Raw genomic sequence first — 13,167 nt, 5'->3', positions numbered from 1 at the left:
TTATCCCCACTACCTTCCAGTCTAAGGCAAAGGTAGTGAGTCATGGTGGGGTTGCATAGCAAATCAATTTGAAATCTCATGAAATTCAAGAAACCAGCAAGAATGAGAGTAAAGTGCCAACGTCTCTGTATGTACTTCAAGGGTATGCCTCCAAATGACCTAACTTTTTCCAATCTGCCTCCTCCAGCACATATTTACAGCACCATGTGCATTAGCACACGTTCTTTAAGTAAGCATTTCATACTCAAACATTAGCAACGAACAGAAGACAAGTGGGTAAAAACAATGAAGAAACAGGCCTTTGTCACCTACTCACATCTCCGTGGCTTCTGAGAAAGCTGGAGCCTCTCCAGAGGCCATTTCACCAAGTACTCTCCATTCTCTTCTACAACTCATAAAGATAGGTAGTTATGTTTTATTTTCTAGGAGGTAAATAAGAATGTTACCTACCATAACATGGTTAACTGTGATATTGATACTGGTTTTGTTCTGAATCAGAAAAAAAAAATGTGTAGATCAGTTTCTTCATTGGAGTTTTGAAACCTAACTAGCAAAATTGTTGGCTGATTAAATACATTTCTCACTACAAACTAGTAAACACACCAAGTGCTGAGAGATCCATTACTTGGAGGACAACCAGGTATGAAAAGTAGCCTAAGCTCATCATACAGAGAAGAAAGAAGAGGTTTTCCAAAATGATATCACAAACCGTTTGGTAGGGCTCAGGAGAGATGCCAGTCTGAAGCCAGAATATTACTCCAGTTAGATATCATTGAAACTACCCTCTAGTAAAGCGCTTTTGGTACTCACATTTTTTTCTCCTCATTTTCTACAACCAGAAGTTTATCCCTGTTACATTTCTAGAAATCTCATTTAAAAATGCACAAAATTCAAGGTAAGGCATTCATTCACGTTTTTTTTTTTGGGGGGGGTGAAAATGTGTACTTGTGAAGCATTAAGAATTACTGATCATAGAATTCATAAGATTTTTATATAGAAAATACAATTTTATTCACTTCCGGTCTTATGTATTGATCATTCTCTTTCCTTGAAAGTGGAGAAGCAGCCTTTAAAGGTTTTGACTTTTAGCAAAGGAGACATATAACTTCTTCCAACTTTTATTATACAAAACTTTTCTATAGTAAATTTACAAACACAGTGATCTGGAATTGGGCAAAATTTTCCCAAGTGCTGTATGTATATATGCTGAATGCATATTTACATACATGTAAGTGTACATACACCTTAGTTGGCAAGAAATTTGCTATGAGAAACATTCTATAAGAAAAATTTAATGTAGGACAACATTACAGGACAATGTACAACACTCCCTGAATAATTATTGGAAAATTTTCTCTGAGTTTAAAGAAGCATAAAAGCATTCAGATTTTATGAGTAAGAAAATTAAAGAAACTATATTCAAGGCAGATCATATCCAGAGCAAGCCTGTTTCTTTCTTTCTTTTCTAATATTTTAACTTTTAATTAACAAGAACGTTGTTTTCAATCCTTTCCGTTAAATTAAAGTTTATCTGAGAGTCTAATTGGAGGATTTTTTAAAAAACCTCTTTTTATTTTTATTTATTTATTCCACTTTACTCACTTTGTATACCACCCTCCCTCGCTTTTCTCCCCACAGGTTCCTTCACCACTCCACTGATAGGCACCTGTGTGCTCTGCTCACCATCCCAGACTGAAATGTGGACCCCAAAACCACACAGAATGGGTTTCCCTGTCAGGGACGAACCCCCCCTGTAGGAGAAACATCAAGTCTGACCCTCAGGACATCCAGCTCTGGAAAAGATTCTGGTTTCCTGCAGGCTCCAAGCTCTAGCCTCCTGCCACACTCACGAGAGCTGCACTCACCCGCCACTGATAAGTGGTAGCTTAGCTTTGGAGGATTTTATTTCTTAAATTTTAATTTTTTGTATCAATTACAGTTCATTCACTTTGTATCCCAGCTGTAGCCCCCCCCCCCCCGCATCTCCTCCCCATCCACCCTACTTCTCTCATCAACTCCCATGCCCCTCCGCAAGTCCACTGATAGGGGAGGTCCTCCTCCACTTCCCTCTGACCCTAGCTTATCAGGTCTCATCAGGAGTGGCTGCATTGTCTTCCTCCATGGCCTGGTAAGGCTGCTCCCCTCTCATGGGGAAGGTGATCAAAGAGCCAGCCCCTGAGTTCATGTCAGAGACAGTCCCTGTTCCCATTACTAGGAAACCCACTTGGACACTGAGCTGCCATGAGCAACATCTATGCAGGGGTTCAAGGTTATCTACATGAATGATCATTGGTTGGAGTATCAGTCTCAGAAAAGATCCCTGTACTCAGATTTTTTGGTACTGTTGCTCTTCTTGTGGAGCTCCTGTCCCCTCCTGGTCTTTATATCTCTCCTTTCTTTCATAAGATTCTCTGCACTCTGCCCAAAGTTTGGCTATGAACCTTATCATCTGCTTTGATACACTGCTGGGTAGAGTCTTTAAGAGCTCTCTGTGGTAGGCTCCTGTCCTGTTTCCCGTTTTCTCCCTCTTCTGATGTCCATCCTGTATGCCTTTCTGAGTGAAGATTGATCAGCTGGCAATTTCTCAGACAACTAGGAATAGTGTTTCCTCAAGATCCAGCTATACCACTCCTGGGCATATATCCAAAAGATGCTCAAGTAAACAACAAGGACATTTGCTCAACCATGTTCCTAACAGCTTTATTCATAATATCAAGAACCTGGAAACAACCCAGATGCCCCTCAACTAAGGAATGGATATAGAAATTGTGGTACATTTATACAATGCACTACTCAGCAATTAAAAACAAGGAAATAACGATATTTGTGGGCAAATGGTAGGATCTAGAAAAGATCATCCTGAGTGAGGTATCCTAGAAGTAGATATACAAACATAGTATATACTGATTTATTAGTGGATATTAGACATATAGTATAAGATAAACATACTAAAATCTGTACACCTAAAGAAGCAAAGCAAGAAGGAGGACTCAGGGTAAGATGATCAATCCTCAGAAAGGAGAATTTCATTTTTAAAAACTGAGAAGAAAAATACATTTAATATGCAAGAGAAGTCCTCACTTTGGTTTTAGGTTAAAAAAAAAAGTCTATTGTCCTGTAGCTATCAAGCTGGGAATAGGGATGATGCCATCTATAAGGAATTAAATTTAATCTCCAAAGTGCTGTCCTTTTACTACCAATTCATTCAACTTTATGTTTAAAGTATGTAGATTAACTGTGGGTTCTGAGAGACAAGCTAAGTATAGAAGCTTATCCCTGAACTCTGAGGTCCTTGTCCTAAATTTCTGTAACTTACTTAATTAACAGTCTGTGGCGGACTCCCGTGGCCCCTCACAGACCTGATGTTATTGTTATAACTAGACTCAGTATTTTTAACAGCACCCTTTAAAGCGTGGAGTCATTTGGCTTTTGATTGAATGTTACATAATTATGAATGGACAACGTGGGTGCTGTCTCAAATCCAACACCAAGCAGTTGAACTGGAGCCTCAGCATTTTATGTCAAAGAAGTAAAGGAATATTTAGTTATTCTTTTCATACGACTTAATCATTGGAAGAAAAAACAAGGCAGGGGAGGGGGGAAATGGTCAAGCCATAGGGAATAGCTATTTTTTCCCTAGTGATTTCTAGTTAAATTGATTTTGGGAGAAACTCTTTCCGAAATCACATTTCTTTCTTTCTTTCTTTCTTTCTTTCTTTCTTTCTTTCTTTCTTTCTCTTCTCTTCTCTTCTCTTCTCTTCTCTTCTCTCTTTTTTTTTAAACTTCACGAATTGCCTAAGAAATAATTTTAAATCAAGATTTCCATTGGACTTGCTAGTGAGAGGACAGCAACTTGTAGGAACAGCTTTATCCCTGAAGGAAGAGCCTCCGGTCCTAAGGAGCTGACAGCCTCAGGCCATCTATAACTACACAACCAGCTCTGAAGGGACTGAGAGCTGCCTCATGGCATAGATTCACATGGTGGAAAAAAAATTTTTTTTCAGCTTTGAGGCTTCGAATTAAGATGGAGAAATTTTTTTTTGCTATGACGTGAGAAGGAGGGAGGAAAGAAGGGAAGAAGAGAAGGAGGGAAGGAGGGAGAGCTTAGGGTGGAGGGAGAGGGAGAGAAAAACTTACGTCATAAATTATGTATCTCTTCTCAGTACGAAGCGTGAAATTCCCTGCTGACATTGACTGCAGCTCTGCAAGTGCATGCAGAAGAGAATAGGCCACTTTAACACAAACGTCAGATTTGGGTGTCCCGCGAGGGCCCAGTGACTGGTGTAGCAATGAATGATACCATCCCACGGTGTAGTTCAACCATCAATCAATCCTGAATCACTTTCTGGAGGTCGTTTTCTACTCTCCCGAAATCCTACTGAATCAAGCATGCTGCAACTCTTTTAGGCTGAGCCTAGCTACATTTACCAAAATAAGATTCCAATAATTTAGCGTGACTTTTGTAATTGTTTTCCTCTGAAGATCCAGAGCTTAATCTGGCTCTGCTTAATCATTTTAATTTGAGTTATAATACAGTGTCGGTTTATTTAGTTGGAATTAGTTTCTTATTTCTCTGCTTTTTGTAAGCGCTGCCTGTTTACTTAACAATATTTGGCTTTGCCTAATGATATGTACAGAAGACAGTGCTAAGTGGGACATCAGCTGTTTACATCAGCTCGAACAATTAATGCATGTTAATTTTTAATTACACTGATTGTACTAGAGGCGGAATGTATGTTTCTTCACAGAACAGATGTACCAGTCAGCTTGGCTGATGAACACGCATATCGATCAGATGTTGGTGCTGCCAGCGACTCAGCAAAGTCTGCTTGAGAGCGTCGGCTTCTAATGTACTCACGTGTTGACGGCTTGCAGTCCTGGTGGAGACAGTACAGCTCGATACTGAATCCTCTAATGTTTACAGATAATCACAATATGTCTGTTTTGTGGTTCGCATCCTTTGGCATGTGGTTCGAACGTTGCTTAGGTGTGAGAAAAACCAAAGGCGCGTCACCTGGGCGCTGCTTTCTGTGTTCTTACTTCGTTCTTACTTCCCTATACTCTCTGTAAAGACTTTTATAGAAACCCTGCTCCTAATCCATGGTTATCCTCCTAATAAACCGCTACTCCAGGAAAGAATGTAAAACACAATGCAGTCAGTGGCCAAGACATCTGTCCTGTTGAGCACACCAAACTTGCCATCTGCTGATGACCTGCCTATCTGAATTCATTTACTAGACCTTTCAGTACTTTGAGGACTTCATAAAACATAGAGTCGCTTAGCTATGAGGGGTGGAAATAATCTCTTAGATCCTTTTCTTCTAGAGATTTCTTACTGGAGAAATAAGACTTTTATGCAGAAAACAGTGAGGAAGAGTTATAGGTTCCAGAGGTTGATAGGTACTTCTAAAGATGTAGTCAGCTATATCCACAACATACTACATCATGACTTATGATGCTTTAGGAAAGAAACAAACTGTAATTCTTTACCCTAAATATTGTTTAAATATCTGGAACAGTAGAATCACATTGATTATTTTATGCAAATCTTCATTGTCACTCTACAGATCAGAATATCTGATGTCTCTTCTTAACCTATAGTATTTTCCCAACTGTACCTCTCTAAAATATTTTAATTTGGGTTGTTTTTAACTTATGAATTGCAAATGACTATCCGATTGAACCATTTTGATCCATTTAACCAACTTTTTTGTGTTCATATGTATGTATATGTATGAAAACTTTAAAAAATATTTCAGATTTATGTGAAAATGTGAAGAAACAAAAGTAGACACACCAGTAATAACAACATGAAAGAAAGTGGGCAGAGAGATGGCTTAGTGTTTATACACACTGGCAGCTTTTTCAGAGAAACCAGGTTTGATTCTAGGCAAGCACATAGCCTCTGTAGCTCATAACAGTCTTTATCTCCAGTTCTGGAGCTTCTAATGCCCTCTTTTTTGTCTGCAGGAACCAAGCACACATGGGGTACATAGACATATATACAGGCAAAACACCCATAACAAACATTAAAAAACAAAGACGACCATCACATACTATCAGATTACAGAGTACTTTGGAAGCCTACAGTAATTAAGACAATACAGTAATTAAGACAGTATAGAAAAGTAACCAAGAATTCAGACATTGGCTGTGTATCACTGGTTTTCTGTTGTGATGATAAAATACCCAAGAGAGAATAAATTGTAAAAAACAGTTTTATTTAGCCAACAATATTATGAGTAGAATATTCAAACTGTGCCACATCCACTCTGAAAGGTCCTAGCAATTATTTCATCACATCAATGGGGGATGACATTTTAGTAGGACACATAGAGAAAGAGAGAGAGAGACAGACAGAAACAGAGACATAGAGACACAAAGACACAGAGAAAAAGAGAGAGACAGAGAGAACACATCATAATGTAAGAAGCTGGAATTTACCTTTCTATTTTGCAATCACTTTCTCATAAGAATGAATCAGGGCCCAGTAAGAACTACTTTAATCCCTCTGGAGGCAGCACTTCCACTGAACTTATAGCTTCCTGCTAGAACCTACTTCATTAAGATTCCACAGTTTCTCAGTATCCTTGTACTGGACAACAAGGTTCCAACACAGAAACTTTTATGAGACAGATTCAAACCTTGTCCATCTCATAGCAGCCTACATATGTTGTGCCAGTTGGAACAAAAGAATGTCTTTAATTATATACCCATATAGATAAAGTAGATATTAAATGCATAATATGTGTGAATAGTTATTTAAGATAGTTGATAGTTATTATTGTCAAAGCTAAACTGATTGTTTAAGTTATTCACAAAGTAATTATGGGTGTTTGTGTGTGAATAATATAAAAAGAAGACAAAAATCAAAGGAAGGTATTTATAATATATACATCTGATGTATAAGGAATTCCCCAAAATAAGATAAACAAAGGCCTAAAATAGAAGCCTTCTTTAATTACAATAAGAAAGAAAATTGTTGCTGAAAGAGAATATATTAATTTGACCAATGAATAAAAAGATAGTTAAAAACAAAAAGATAAATAAACATAATCAGTTATTAAAAGGATATAAACATCAGTAATGATTTAACAGTGCAGTTCTACCAGGAAGACTAAAACTGAAATAACCAGACAAGTCTGTATGTTACCCTAGCAATGGCACACCTGAGATACACATTTATGAGAGGTGAGGAAATATATTGGAACTATATTCTGGAGAAATTGGAAATGATGATAAAGCATAGTCGAAGACCCGCTAATAGAATCATATTAATAAGCAATATTTATATCTTTCAAATATGTAATAAAATTGTTATAGAAGTTGCATTTTAATAGTCCTAGCTGAAAACATGAAGCAAAAATATATATATATATATATATATATATTCAGGAGAACACTCGCTAATTGTAATATACTCATACTACAAAACTCATACAGAGGAATCCTTGTTATGTATGGCAGCACGAATGTATGTCAGAAGCATACTTTTGTCCAAGAGAAGCAGATGTAACTCAGTTACCTCCCACAGGATTTTAATGTACAGTTTGAAGATAAGCAAGATAAGCATCCTTTGGCTGGCATGACTGTGTGAGGAGCTTGTAGGACTCACTCCCAACTGCACCTGTGAATCTTGATGGTCATCTTTGCAAGATTTAGATCACCAGGGGAACACATTCCATGTGTGTCTTTAAGGGTGCATCCAGAAAGAATTGACTGAGAAGGAACGATATCAGATTTGGGCTTGTGTCCCAGAGCGAATAAAAAGGGCATAGTGACCCAGTCTGCATCAACCTTCTTCCTCTGCTCCTTTTCTGTGGACACAATGTGAGCAAGAAGACTGATGGTCCTACTCTCAAATCCTCCCTCGAGAGCAGTCTGTGTGACTTCTCAAACTGTAACCTGAAACAAACCTTCCCTCCTTTCAGTGGCTTCTTGTCAGATATTTGGCCATGGAAGAATGCAAAGTATCTACTACACAAGTTAAACTAGCAACATTAAACATGAAAACAAGAATTTAAAATTTCAGGAAATCCAATCCAATAAATGAAAAGTCTTTAAGAAAAGCTGCTATACCACAATGAGATCTACAAGATGTGTGAATCAAGACTCAAGACCTTTCTATTCTTGGGTCAGATAGACAGACCTCTCCATTCTGGTGTGGGAAGGAAACACAGGGGCAATCTCCCTTCATATGGAGGGCTATTTTCTCCAGCACTCTGGTCCATCATAATTTCTTACCCTATCCAGGTTCTTGTTGCTTGTGTTAAGTGTCCAGTGACCAAGAAACTGAAGACACTTATTCTCTTCAGCATCTTCTGATGCCCTCACAAGGTTCGGTCTTCGGAGAGGTGTTTGAAAATACTGGAAATTCAAAGCCCCTTTTATGTCTCATGGGTAAGATTTTATGGCAAAAGCAAAGAAGATAAGTTAAAGACTCAGAGCTTTTGATCCATTTTCAATTATAGGGATCTTACCTGCTTTAGCTTCTTTTCAAACAGGCTCACTATTTAGGGAAGTTTACACTTCTTGGATTTGGGTCATGAATCTGCTGAAACAAACTGAGAAGAGACAGTAGCAAGATGAAAAGTATACAAGTTTACCATGTACGTGTGAACATAAGCCATAAAGGAAACTGAAAGAAAGGCAGATAGTTGAGGGTTAAGGGAGAAAGACAGAGAGAGAAAGAAAGAAATAGAGGCTGGAAAACTGTTCAGAGAATCAACAGAAGCCTTGGACAAAGTTGCTCTTAGCTCCAGTGGTGTCTTTCACTTTTGTCTCTTTCTCTGTGATATGAGATTAATCATTCTTTTAAAATGACAGTTCCATAAAATTTGAAAGCAGTTTTTTTTCTCTTCGACATATGTGGCCTTAAGACAGAAAAGATAATCTGGGAGAAAATCCTTCCCTTCCTTTGCTATTATTTGGATGCTAATTTGATGTCATAGTGCCATCACTTGGGATGCAGCCTTCTAAGCCTCAACATACTTGTCTACAAAAACAAAAATAAAAAAACTTAAATAATTTCACAGGAAGGTATGAAACAGAGAACTAGGATTCACACTTTAAATAAACTTTCATGTACAGCACACACACACACAAACAAACAGAAACAAACAAACAAAAAAACTATCATAAAGATGCAGCCTCCAATAGTAGACATTTTGATGAAAAGCAATTGGCAAACAATTCCTAGATTAAAGGGAAATTCAGGATAAACTATAAAGTAGTTATTTTGTTAGAAAGAAAAGATGAAAGACAGCTGGAAAGAGTCTTGCTGAAGCCAAAACAAATCTTGAATACTGACATTAGGCACTGTATTTTTTAAGAAGTTCAGATTTGAATGGATTTGCCTATGAAAACCACCATTGTACAGACTTTGCTAATATAACACAGTTAGTTGCAGAACAAACAAAGAAGAAAATAATAACAATCTTGAAGGGAAAAGAAAAGAAAGAAGAGTTGCTGCAATTTGCTAACTGAAGCGTTCAGTTACCAGCAAAAATATGAAACATGAAAGAAAAGGGAAATGATCAGCCAAATCTAGAACAAATGTAGATAACAGAAATAGCATGTAAGATAAAACCAAAATTGGCTACGATAAATTAGTACTTCAGAGTAGCTGTTAATATGCATGTTAAAAGAGCTAAACAAAATCGTTATTAAAACAAGTGAAACTTCCAGTGCCAGGAATGGTACACCTTGTTGAGGCTGTAGAGGTCGCATAGACAACCCTCACAAGGAAATGTCACAGGCTCTTGCCACAGCTGTTAGTCACTCCCTATAACATGAGAGTAAGGCCTTATTATAGAAGGTCCATTTACTTACGTCATTAAACCTGAAGTAACTGAGTAGTGTCCAGCTCAAAAATTCATCGCTGCTGACTTGTTTCATGGCTTTGGAAGGTATTCTGCATGCTATTAAAGGACAAAAGAAGAAGCAGTTGGCAACTGATGCTTGCTTAGAAAGAAAGTGTCACAGGGTATAACAACCACACTCCAGGGCAGGCCCCATACTCAGGAATAGCTGGACAACAAAACAGACTCCAGAACCTTTTCCTTGGGAAGTGGGTTCATTTTACATTAATATTCTCAGTCTCACTGTTGTGCTGTTTTAATTTTTTTTTCTTTTAGAAATACCCAGATAGGTAGCTAGAGAGATAAATAAATTATGGCTAGATAGATAGATAATTAGATGATAAATAAACAGATAGATCCATTGAGACACAGATAATAGAACATGAAGTTGGTACTTTAGGAAAGTAAGGAGAACATAGGAAGAGTGGGGGTGGGGTAAATATAATAAAAAAATTTATACTAAATTTTGAAACAAAATTATTAGTAACTATGAAAGAAAAGTAATAAAAGTTGCTATGAAAGTCTTGTATCAGTAGAAAGAAATTATTGTATAAGGAAAATTCTTCTGGAGTTGGTATAATAAACAAAATGAAAAAATTATCTTCTATAGTGATTTTTATTAGTCTAGTTATTCTATACATCTTTTGAAGAATTAAATTTTTCTCTAAAAACTTTCTTGTAGGAAAAGAATTGGACAACTTGAACATAGATTAGTATATATTATGCATACCAAAAAAACAGAGAAAAATAATGAAGAAAAACAGTCTCTAAGAAAGATGCATATGTGTATATATAGCATTGTTGGACCTATAACATATAGGAATTAACTTATTGTAAAATACAAGGAAACAGATGGGTGAATGTGAAGTGATATTGGATGAAGGAAATGACTACAGATGGAAGCTTAATCCAGTCATATGAATCCATAAGAATAAATGAAGTGGACCACAAATGATAAACTGGAGAGTTAACACACCAAAGCTATGAATATGCATCTCCTGGTATTTCTTGTCTTAACTTTTACAATAAATATGTGTGTGTTATATCTGTGTGTGTGTGTGTGTGTGTGCGTGTATGTATATATAATGAGATTTTCAAATAAAAAAGCACATTAGAATCTATATCGGTGTGATCACATGAACAGAAGTCTGGATAAGAGACAGTACTCCTTATTTCTATAAGAGAAAGAGCTAAAGAAAAACACAACCCTAGGTGGGATTTTTCACCACCAAGCTGCAGCCAAGCCAAGAGTACCTAGTGACCTGTATGTGGCTTTTGCTGGGGAAGGCTCATATGTAGGACCACAAGAGCTAAAGAAAGATGTTTCTTGATGTAGAAATGTAGACATGGGTCAGAATCAACAAATATGGACAGTGGGCTTCTAAAAAGTAAGCTACAGAGATGCTACATAGAAGTTTCTAGTATCCTCTGTCATCAATACCACAGTAATCTTAGTTATCCTAAAGAGAAGACATCGGATGAGACACAACAGTGGAATAATTATTCAAGACTTTAATAAGATCAGATACAGATGCAAGCCCATCCACTCAGGGCAAAGCTGAGCAGCAAAGACCCCATTCTAGCAGGCACATGGCTCATATTCTTCTTTTTCCAGCTTTTTCTTCCCTTGTGTCTCTTCCATGCTGGGGATTTCCAGGAAAGGAGCTTAGTTTTCTCCTTAGAATCTTGCTTTCCCCAGATTTCAGTCTGTTCTAAATATACATATAATATGCACACACACACACACACACATATACACAGGTATAACTACACCTTAAGTTGAGAAGTTTACTAGAGAAAAGAATGACAGCATTCTGCCTATGTTCTTTTAGTGAGGAGAACTCTGAAGCTGCTATGTATGAATGGCCAGATGACCACTAATAAACTGTTCTTTATATTTTATTTTTAGGGCCTTGAGCCGGAACCCTACAGTCGGCCACCATCACTATATTTATATCTCAACCATTAATCAAATCCAATTATATTATATTGCATTTTAAGGCCATGAGTAATCATAACTGTTGTTCTTTATGTCTTAATTTGGGGACTTGTTGTTCCTTCTCTCATTGAGGAAACTTCTGTTTAGAGAGACAAGTGTAAGACAGAAGCCTGAAAGAGACTAAAAGAAACCACATTTCATCTCTCACAAATGTCTTGATGAATGATCACAAGAGGTGTGCTGTGGAGCTTGGCACAATATCCTGATTGTCAGGACTAAGATAAATAGAAATAAAAGGGTCTTCAACACCCTTCAGAGTACTGAGTTAGTGAAAATTTAAAAGTTGTCATTTGAAGATGAGGGGACTTAGATTGGAGGATTCTAACAGGAAGTGGACCTTGATCACAGAACCATTTTTATCTGGAAGGACACACTGACTTAACTTATTTGAGTCACTATGATGATCATTTCTCCATCCTATTAACAGTCCTGTGCTGACTGCTACCATGGACAATACAAAGGGCTGAGAAACCCCATCATCAAATACAAGCAAATACAAACAGACCAAATGTCAGACAGTGTTAAATCCATCTCTTTCATATCTTATGATGCACACTTTAGATACAAAGGAGCAAATTAGCTTAAAACATCAAGAATATAAAAACCATATACTATAGAAGTAGCAATTTAAAAAGATATGGATTGTCTATTATAATATTTTATGTATACTAGTGATACATAATAGAAACTTTAAAATGTTCTTATTATATGAAAGGGGGTTATTTCTCATAGTATAAAGGTCAACCTATTATGGTAATAGAAAAACTACACAAACATGTTATATAAGTAAAAATAGAAAAGCAGCAAGATTCCACAAAAATAGGGGGGAATGATAATAAAGACTCAGTGACCCACTTTCTATAAAAAGTAGGTCACATAAGCAGAAAACAAATTTGAATAACAATATAGACAGGAATCATAACAGGCATCCATAACACATTCCATCTATATAATAACAGAATATACTTTCTTCTGAAGTACAAATAAAATCTTTCTTTTCTCCCTTTAAAAAAGTTATTCTTTTTCTCATATATTATATTTAAATTGCAGTTTCCCTTCTTTCCCCTCCTTCCATGTCTATCCCCCCCACTGCCTCTCCTCAGCCTCTTGAGTATGTAAACCAAACTCAGCATGACAAGCTACAATAAGACTAGGAACATTCCCCCACATCAAGACTGGATGAGGCAATCCAGTAAAAGAATAAGGCTCCCAAAAGCAGGAAAAAGAGTCAGAGGTGGCTCCAGTTTCAGTTAGGAGTCCCAGAACACCTAGGTGCAGGACTATTACATATAAGCAGAAGACCAAGGT

Source organism: Meriones unguiculatus, chromosome 8 (assembly GCF_030254825.1).
Source record: "Meriones unguiculatus strain TT.TT164.6M chromosome 8, Bangor_MerUng_6.1, whole genome shotgun sequence".
NCBI lineage: Eukaryota > Metazoa > Chordata > Mammalia > Rodentia > Muridae > Meriones > Meriones unguiculatus.
This window is presented reverse-complemented; position numbering follows the sequence as displayed.